Genomic DNA, 10,713 nt, shown 5'->3' with positions numbered 1-10,713 from the left:
GCAGTCCGGTGAATCCGCAGGCGATGCGGGACCCGCGAAGCGGGTTCCGCGAGGAGTTGAGAATAAAGGCTGAAGGAAGAGCGCTTCCGCTGTGCAGTGCTCGCAGTCCAACAATCCTTAGTAATAACAGGCAGGTGAGCAATCCAGCGAGAGTCTCTAACTCACAGGTTTTAGCAGCGCTGAGGCGGGGGAGGAGCCAGCAGGGAGAGCGTGTCAGCTGATGGAAATGCCGAGGGTCATGCGCTCCTGGGACTTGAAGTCCTGCGCCTGCCCTCGCTCGCAGCCCTGCACACACCGCCGCCCCAAAGATTAAACCGTAGCAGTTCTTGCCTCACTTCAGAACTTGTCCAGAGCGCAATTCTGACAGCGCAGTCCGGTGAATCCGCAGGCGATGCGGGACCCGCGAAGCGGGTTCCGCGAGGAGTTGAGAATAAAGGCTGAAGGAAGAGCGCTTCCGCTGTGCAGTGCTCGCAGTCCAACAATCCTTAGTAATAACAGGCAGGTGAGCAATCCAGCGAGAGTCTCTAACTCACAGGTTTTAGCAGCGCTGAGGCGGGGGAGGAGCCAGCAGGGAGAGCGTGTCAGCTGATGGAAATGCCGAGGGTCAGGCGCTCCTGGGACTTGAAGTCCTGCGCCTGCCCTCGCTCGCAGCCCTGCACACACCGCCGCCCCAAAGATTAAACCTTAGCAGTTCTTGCCTCACTTCAGAACTTGTCCAGAGCGCAATTCTGACAGCGCAGTCCGGTGAATCTGCAGGCGATGCGGGACCCGCGAAGCGGGTTCCGCGAGGAGTTGAGAATAAAGGCTGAAGGAAGAGCGCTTCCGCTGTGCAGTGCTCGCAGTCCAACAATCCTTAGTAATAACAGGCAGGTGAGCAATCCAGCGAGAGTCTCTAACTCACAGGTTTTAGCAGCGCTGAGGCGGGGGAGGAGCCAGCAGGGAGAGCGTGTCAGCTGATGGAAATGCCGAGGGTCAGGCGCTCCTGGGACTTGAAGTCCTGCGCCTGCCCTCGCTCGCAGCCCTGCACACACCGCCGCCCCAAAGATTAAACCTTAGCAGTTCTTGCCTCACTTCAGAACTTGTCCAGAGCGCAATTCTGACAGCGCAGTCCGGTGAATCCGCAGGCGATGCGGGACCCGCGAAGCGGGTTCCGCGAGGAGTTGAGAATAAAGGCTGAAGGAAGAGCGCTTCCGCTGTGCAGTGCTCGCAGTCCAACAATCCTTAGTAATAACAGGCAGGTGAGCAATCCAGCGAGAGTCTCTAACTCACAGGTTTTAGCAGCGCTGAGGCGGGGGAGGAGCCAGCAGGGAGAGCGTGCCAGCTGATGGAAATGCCGAGGGTCAGGCACTCCTGGGACTTGAAGTCCTGCGCCTGCCCTCGCTCGCAGCCCTGCACACACCGCCGCCCCAAAGATTAAACCTTAGCAGTTCTTGCCTCACTTCAGAACTTGTCCAGAGCGCAATTCGGACAGCGCAGTCCGGTGAATCCGCAGGCGATGTGGGACCCGCGAAGCGGGTTCCGCGAGGAGTTGAGAATGAAGGCTGAAGGAAGAGCGCTTCCGCTGTGCAGTGCTCGCAGTCCAACAATCCTTAGTAATAACAGGCAGGTGAGCAATCCAGCGAGAGTCTCTAACTCACAGGTTTTAGCAGCGCTGAGGCGGGGGAGGAGCCAGCAGGGAGAGCGTGTCAGCTGATGGAAATGCCGAGGGTCAGGCGCTCCTGGGTCTTGAAGTCCTGCGCCTGCCCTCGCTCGCAGCCCTGCACACACCGCCGCCCCAAAGATTAAACCTTAGCAGTTCTTGCCTCACTTCAGAACTTGTCCAGAGCGCAATTCTGACAGCGCAGTCCGGTGAATCCGCAGGCGATGCGGGACCCGCGAAGCGGGTTCCGCGAGGAGTTGAGAATAAAGGCTGAAGGAAGAGCGCTTCCGCTGTGCAGTGCTCGCAGTCCAACAATCCTTAGTAATAACAGGCAGGTGAGCAATCCAGCGAGAGTCTCTAACTCACAGGTTTTAGCAGCGCTGAGGCGGGGGAGGAGCCAGCAGGGAGAGCGTGTCAGCTGATGGAAATGCCGAGGGTCATGCGCTCCTGGGACTTGAAGTCCTGCGCCTGCCCTCGCTCGCAGCCCTGCACACACCGCCGCCCCAAAGATTAAACCGTAGCAGTTCTTGCCTCACTTCAGAACTTGTCCAGAGCGCAATTCTGACAGCGCAGTCCGGTGAATCCGCAGGCGATGCGGGACCCGCGAAGCGGGTTCCGCGAGGAGTTGAGAATAAAGGCTGAAGGAAGAGCGCTTCCGCTGTGCAGTGCTCGCAGTCCAACAATCCTTAGTAATAACAGGCAGGTGAGCAATCCAGCGAGAGTCTCTAACTCACAGGTTTTAGCAGCGCTGAGGCGGGGGAGGAGCCAGCCGGGAGAGCGTGTCAGCTGATGGAAATGCCGAGGGTCAGGCGCTCCTGGGACTTGAAGTCCTGCGCCTGCCCTCGCTCGCAGCCCTGCACACACCGCCGCCCCAAAGATTAAACCTTAGCAGTTCTTGCCTCACTTCAGAACTTGTCCAGAGCGCAATTCTGACAGCGCAGTCCGGTGAATCTGCAGGCGATGCGGGACCCGCGAAGCGGGTTCCACGAGGAGTTGAGAATAAAGGCTGAAGGAAGAGCGCTTCCGCTGTGCAGTGCTCGCAGTCCAACAATCCTTAGTAATAACAGGCAGGTGAGCAATCCAGCGAGAGTCTCTAACTCACAGGTTTTAGCAGCGCTGAGGCGGGGGAGGAGCCAGCAGGGAGAGCGTGTCAGCTGATGGAAATGCCGAGGGTCAGGCGCTCCTGGGTCTTGAAGTCCTGCGCCTGCCCTCGCTCGCAGCCCTGCACACACCGCCGCCCCAAAGATTAAACCTTAGCAGTTCTTGCCTCACTTCAGAACTTGTCCAGAGCGCAATTCTGACAGCGCAGTCCGGTGAATCCGCAGGCGATGCGGGACCCGCGAAGCGGGTTCCGCGAGGAGTTGAGAATAAAGGCTGAAGGAAGAGCGCTTCCGCTGTGCAGTGCTCGCAGTCCAACAATCCTTAGTAATAACAGGCAGGTGAGCAATCCAGCGAGAGTCTCTAACTCACAGGTTTTAGCAGCGCTGAGGCGGGGGAGGAGCCAGCAGGGAGAGCGTGTCAGCTGATGGAAATGCCGAGGGTCATGCGCTCCTGGGACTTGAAGTCCTGCGCCTGCCCTCGCTCGCAGCCCTGCACACACCGCCGCCCCAAAGATTAAACCGTAGCAGTTCTTGCCTCACTTCAGAACTTGTCCAGAGCGCAATTCTGACAGCGCAGTCCGGTGAATCCGCAGGCGATGCGGGACCCGCGAAGCGGGTTCCGCGAGGAGTTGAGAATAAAGGCTGAAGGAAGAGCGCTTCCGCTGTGCAGTGCTCGCAGTCCAACAATCCTTAGTAATAACAGGCAGGTGAGCAATCCAGCGAGAGTCTCTAACTCACAGGTTTTAGCAGCGCTGAGGCGGGGGAGGAGCCAGCAGGGAGAGCGTGTCAGCTGATGGAAATGCCGAGGGTCAGGCGCTCCTGGGACTTGAAGTCCTGCGCCTGCCCTCGCTCGCAGCCCTGCACACACCGCCGCCCCAAAGATTAAACCTTAGCAGTTCTTGCCTCACTTCAGAACTTGTCCAGAGCGCAATTCTGACAGCGCAGTCCGGTGAATCTGCAGGCGATGCGGGACCTGCGAAGCGGGTTCCGCGAGGAGTTGAGAATAAAGGCTGAAGGAAGAGCGCTTCCGCTGTGCAGTGCTCGCAGTCCAACAATCCTTAGTAATAACAGGCAGGTGAGCAATCCAGCGAGAGTCTCTAACTCACAGGTTTTAGCAGCGCTGAGGCGGGGGAGGAGCCAGCAGGGAGAGCGTGTCAGCTGATGGAAATGCCGAGGGTCAGGCGCTCCTGGGACTTGAAGTCCTGCGCCTGCCCTCGCTCGCAGCCCTGCACACACCGCCGCCCCAAAGATTAAACCTTAGCAGTTCTTGCCTCACTTCAGAACTTGTCCAGAGCGCAATTCTGACAGCGCAGTCCGGTGAATCCGCAGGCGATGCGGGACCCGCGAAGCGGGTTCCGCGAGGAGTTGAGAATAAAGGCTGAAGGAAGAGCGCTTCCGCTGTGCAGTGCTCGCAGTCCAACAATCCTTAGTAATAACAGGCAGGTGAGCAATCCAGCGAGAGTCTCTAACTCACAGGTTTTAGCAGCGCTGAGGCGGGGGAGGAGCCAGCAGGGAGAGCGTGCCAGCTGATGGAAATGCCGAGGGTCAGGCACTCCTGGGACTTGAAGTCCTGCGCCTGCCCTCGCTCGCAGCCCTGCACACACCGCCGCCCCAAAGATTAAACCTTAGCAGTTCTTGCCTCACTTCAGAACTTGTCCAGAGCGCAATTCTGACAGCGCAGTCCGGTGAATCCGCAGGCGATGTGGGACCCGCGAAGCGGGTTCCGCGAGGAGTTGAGAATAAAGGCTGAAGGAAGAGCGCTTCCGCTGTGCAGTGCTCGCAGTCCAACAATCCTTAGTAATAACAGGCAGGTGAGCAATCCAGCGAGAGTCTCTAACTCACAGGTTTTAGCAGCGCTGAGGCGGGGGAGGAGCCAGCAGGGAGAGTGTGTCAGCTGATGGAAATGCCGAGGGTCAGGCGCTCCTGGGACTTGAAGTCCTGCGCCTGCCCTCGCTCGCAGCCCTGCACACACCGTCGCCCCAAAGATTAAACCTTAGCAGTTCTTGCCTCACTTCAGAACTTGTCCAGAGCGCAATTCTGACAGCGCAGTCCGGTGAATCCGCAGGCGATGCGGGACCCGCGAAGCGGGTTCCGCGAGGAGTTGAGAATAAAGGCTGAAGGAAGAGCGCTTCCGCTGTGCAGTGCTCGCAGTCCAACAATCCTTAGTAATAACAGGCAGGTGAGCAATCCAGCGAGAGTCTCTAACTCACAGGTTTTAGCAGCGCTGAGGCGGGGGAGGAGCCAGCAGGGAGAGCGTGTCAGCTGATGGAAATGCCGAGGGTCAGGCGCTCCTGGGACTTGAAGTCCTGCGCCTGCCCTCGCTCGCAGCCCTGCACACACCGCCGCCCCAAAGATTAAACCTTAGCAGTTCTTGCCTCCCTTCAGAACTTGTCCAGAGCGCAATTCTGACAGCGCAGTCCGGTGAATCCGCAGGCGATGCGGGACCCGCGAAGCGGGTTCCGCGAAGAGTTGAGAATAAAGGCTGAAGGAAGAGCGCTTCCGCTGTGCAGTGCTCGCAGTCCAACAATCCTTAGTAATAACAGGCAGGCGCTATAGTCTTTTCTCTATTGTCTTTTCATGATGACATCTCCCTTCATGATAGATGGACTAGTTGCTATGCTGACTGTACTATGCATTTTTCTGCTTGTTGTGGCATGTATGCTGCATGTTAGGGCACGTTAGTTAAAATAAATATTTTAAACTGTTCCATGTCTCTGTTAGATCTTATTGTGGACAAGTACAAGAGTGCCTGCGAAAGGTTGTGCCTCATTACCGTGATTCTTGAGAGATATGGGAGTGTTGTGTTCTGGGGTGTCTAATCATTTGTTTCTCCATGAGTGAGTCGGAGGGCAAATGAGACACTATGGCTAGTCAGTCCTGGGCTCGTGGGTACTAAGGTGGTAGGAAGACCCAGTCCCTACACACCAAGGTCCCATATTCCTGTGCATAGTTCTGTATTTCTGCAGAATCCCTGCCACATGGCGCCACCAACATTTGGTCTGGTATTTATTCACGAGACCCCTGAGTATTTCTTGTGCTCGCCAACAATCCCCTCTCACCGGTTTCTGGAGACGTCTGTGGTGTGAGGGCTTAGCCTCCTATATTTGTATTTTATAGGTCTGTCAAGCTTGAAGTTTAAAATGCTTTTTACTCTCTCAACCCGGTTTTGCGCTTCCGTTCTTTCAGTTTATCCTTTTCCATTTTTATTATGGCAGTCGCTATTGCGGCACCTAACCACGCAGTGGTCACGGCATTCTTGAATCAACTTGGAGTTCCCAATGCAGGGCTAACATTATTTCTGTTGTTGAGGCGGGCGCAGCTCACTACTTTTAGGTCTTTTACTCTTGGGTTACATTTCCGGCAGTGGATGGGAATGATAATTTGTTTCATGAATATACAGCAGCCGCAGTACCGCAGGCTTTTTGCCCTTATGCATTGCTTGAAGTTCCGTTGACGGACTTGGAGCATACCATCTTGTTTAATAGTGCCCTTCCTCACCCTGTTTCTGTGGTCTGTTGAGGCCCCTTATCAGTCGATGGAGCTACTTGGCCAATTTTGGCAGGTTTTGCACTGCATCCAAATTATCTTAATATTACACTCACTGAGCTACATCAGTTACATACAACGCTGATTCATATACACAGAAGTCTGATTCAGTTTATGTCGCGTGCGATTCAAGTGGCTCCGGCAGGACATGGTGGTGGTCTTGTTATTAGTCCGTCATGATTAATTCAGTGATGGGCAAACATCCTCAAAACCGTGATGACTTTCCATTTTGGCTTGCACAACAATTTGAACAACTTGAAGCTGTCTTTCCACATACTACTCCTGTAGAAAAACACAGGATCCTCATAATGAGTTGACCGAGTGGTTTTATTCCTGCTTTAGGTGACGGCATTACCTGAGGGATGGTGTTTGTGTCCAGCCCTGGATTTGGGGATGAAGTTAGTGGGAATGTTCCCTATTGTCTCCGATATGACTCTGACCAACATTAATGGTGAGGCAGTTTGCTTGCAGGTACACCAACGCCTAGCGGCGGTGGCCGATGTGGGTCAGCAACGGCAGTTACCGATTATCATAGCAGATGTAGTTACATCTTTAGGTTGGAATAGCTTAGGATTGACGTAATTGGAATACCAGGGTGTGATTGAACCCTGTGTTTCATCGATGTATAATCCTCTTTATTCCGATATTGACACCGAACTGTTCATATCGCATACTTTTAGATTACGGACATTTAAACAGTCACGTTCGTACCTTTGCAGTCCAGAACACACATAGCTCTGCGTTAGTGAATAACATTGTTTGCAAAAAGAACAAAAACATTTTGGATATTGCCAACAGTTTTTACTGCCACTCTTTGGCTCCTGAGAGCCGTGATTTGACCACATTCAGTGCGTTGGGCAATCAGCAATGATATGCGAGATTACCTATGAGACGTAAGAATAGCCCTAGTGTGTTTGCGGCACGCATAGTGTCCCTTTTGCATGAGATCGACCCTGATACCTTCTCATACGTCGATGACATATACTTGACGGATGATGAATTAGAGCTGCATCTCTTGCATGTGGACCACATTATCGCACATTTTGCAAACTCTGGCTGCAAATTAAATTTTACTAAGTCTCACACCGCCTTCTTGGCGGTTCTTTTTCTTGGCAAAAAATCAACAATGAAGGTAGGAGGTTAGCCCCCCACTTTCTGGAGAAATGTGCTCAATTGCAACCTCCATCTACACTTAAAAAATTGCAATCTTTGCTGTTTTTTTTATTTAGGGAGGACATACATTCCTGATTATGCTCAGTGTATCAAACCGGTGTACTCATTGATACAACCTTCTTTGGAACATCCCACAATTCTTCGGTCTCTGCAGTCTGATCTGCTTGCGACCAACTTCTTTTTAACACAAGACAATTCTATAAATTTGGTGAAAAGAATTGTACCTGGGGCGTAAGGCTTTACTTACTTGACGTTCGATGAAGGGGACACCGTCCCTATTGCTTATAAATCGCATTTGTATACTACATCTGTGATGCGTTTCTCTTCTACAGAAATTCTTTTGACAGCAGTACAGATGACGATTCTGAAAGAACACTCTCTGGCTCAGGGTAAACGCATTTTCATGGTTTAATCGGTTCCTGCTTTAGAAGCAGTTACAAAGGCTAGTGTCCTGAATTCAAAAGCCTTGCATCCTCGTTGGCTACAATGGGCTACTTCTTTGACTTCGGCTGATGTCAACTTTATCTTTGATCCTTCTTTACAGATGCCGGAGTTTTTGCAGTATGAACATGTTCATTCAGCTTCTTTATCAATACTCCCTCTTGATCAGTACAAATGCATTATTTAAACTGATGGAGCAGCACAGCCCGCCGTTGGTTCTAAACATGCTTATACAGCAGCCTGCGCAATTGTGGTAGGAAACATTGTTGATGGTGATTTTAAATCCTCTTTGGTGCACACACAGTCTCTTGGTGATTACACGGCTCAATTGGTGGAGCTACCTGCTTGGGTTTTAGCTCTTGAGTTTGCTGACCCTGAGGTTCCAACACTTTTAGTGTGCGATTCGTTTTACTGTGTACAATCCTTCAATGACAACTTATTCTTCTAGACACAAAATGATTTTCGTGATTCTGAAGGTAGCTCCATTAAGCATAAAACACTTTGGGTTACAGTGGCTGCTCTTAAGGAGCGCTTTCCACCCAGACATATTATCCATACTTTGGGGCCATCAACGTGTGGGAGCACATGCTGGTGGTAATTGAATAGACACAGAATTGATGGACGGAATGCAGAACAAATTAAAACATTCACCCCCAGTCAAGAGATCTGTGCCTCATGGGAACAGTCCAGCCTGAACTGCCAAGCCAGGTCCTCCCTGGACCGGAAACAAGCATCCTAGAACCGGTTTCGGGGTTTCACCCCTCTTCAGCCAGGATAGCTTGATTCCAGTGGCACAGTGAGCCCAGGACACACATTTAGGCATACCTGGCACACTTAGGGCAAGAAAGCAAAAGATACAGATTTGATGGACGGAATGCAGAACAATTCAAAACATTCAACCCCAGTCAAGAGATCTGGGTTAAATCCATCATTCTTTTTCTCATCATGCAACCCCGGTTTAGACCTGGCCATATGCAAATCAGTCTTGACCCTGTGCCTCATGGGAACAGTCCAGCATGAACTGCCAAGCCAGGTCCTCCCTGGGCCGGAAACAAACATCCTAGGACCGGATCTGGGTTTCACCCCTCTTCAACCAGGATAGCTTGATTCCAGTGACACAGGGCCCGATTCACAGAACTAACTTAAGACTAAATCCTAAACTTACTACTGTTGGTATTCACAGAATGCACTTACTACTTTTGGTATTCAAATAATGGATTTACGACTACTAACTTCCGGCTCGGGGGCGGAGCTTCAGGCTTGTAGGCGGAGCTTGTGACCCAGAGGCGGAGCTTCCAGCCCAGAGGCGGAGCTTGCGTCCCAGAGGTGGAGATTTCAGCCATAGCTAAATCCCCACCTCCGAGCCGGAAGCTCTGCCTCTGGGCTGCAAGCTCCGCCTCCGGGCTGCAAGCTCCACCTCCAAGCCGGATGCTCCTCCCCCGGGCCAGAATTTACGGCCAGAGTGCTGACGTAAAGTTAGTAGTCGTAAATCCATTCTGTGAGTACCAAAAGTAGTAAGTGCATTCTGTGAATACCAAAAGTAGTATGTTTAGGATTTTGTCTTAAGTTAATTCTGTGAATCGGGCCCACAGTGAGCCCAGGACCCACATCTGTACATACCTGGCGCACTTAGAGCGGGAAAGTAAAAGACACACAATTTATTGGACGGAATGCAGAAAAAATCAAAACATTCACCTCCAGTCGAGAGATCTGGGATAAATCCATCATTCTTTTGCTCACCATGCCACCCCAGTTTAGACCTGGCCATAGGCAAATCAGTCTTGACCCTGTGCCTCATGGGAACAGTCCAGCCTGAACTGCCAAGGCAGCTCCCCCCTGGACCGGAAACAAGCATCCTAGGACCGGTTTCACCCCTCTTCAGCCAGGATAGCTTGATTCCAGTGACACAGTGAGCCCAGGACACACGTCTGGGCATATCTGGCGCACTTAGGGCGAGAAAGTAAAAGACACACAATTGATGGACGGAATGCAGAACACATCAAAACATTCACCCCCAGTCAAGAGATCTGGGTTAAATCCATCATTCTTTTTCTCATCATGCAACCCCGGTTTAGACCTGGCCATATGCAAATCAGTCTTGACCCTGTGCCTCATGGGAACAGTCCAGCATGAACTGCCAAGCCAGGTCCTCCCTGGGCCGGAAACAAACATCCTAGGACCGGATCTGGGTTTTACCCCTCTTCAACCAGGATAGCTTGATTCCAGTGACACAGGGCCCGATTCACAGAACTAACTTAAGACTAAATCCTAAACTTACTACTGTTGGTATTCACAGAATGCACTTACTACTTTTGGTATTCAAATAATGGATTTACGACTACTAACTTCCGGCTCGGGGGCGGAGCTTCAGGCTTGTAGGCGGAGCTTGTGGCCCAGAGGCGGAGCTTCCAGCCCAGAGGCGGAGCTTGCGTCCCAGAGGTGGAGATTTCAGCCATAGCTAAATCCCCACCTACGAGCCGGAAGCTCTGCCTCTGGGCTGCAAGCTCCGCCTCCGGGCTGCAAGCTCCACCTCCAAGCCGGATGCTCCTCCCCCGGGCCAGAATTTACGGCCAGAGTGCTGACGTAAAGTTAGTAGTCGTAAATCCATTCTGTGAGTACCAAAAGTAGTAAGTGCATTCTGTGAATACCAAAAGTAGTATGTTTAGGATTTTGTCTTAAGTTAATTCTGTGAATCGGGCCCACAGTGAGCCCAGGACCCACATCTGTACATACCTGGCGCACTTAGAGCGGGAAAGTAAAAGACACGCAATTTATTGGACGGAATGCAGAAAAAATCAAAACATTCACCTCCAG

The sequence above is a fragment of the Lissotriton vulgaris genome, chromosome 1_1, assembly GCF_964263255.1.
Source record: "Lissotriton vulgaris chromosome 1_1, aLisVul1.2, whole genome shotgun sequence".
Lineage (NCBI taxonomy): Eukaryota > Metazoa > Chordata > Amphibia > Caudata > Salamandridae > Lissotriton > Lissotriton vulgaris.
This window is presented reverse-complemented; position numbering follows the sequence as displayed.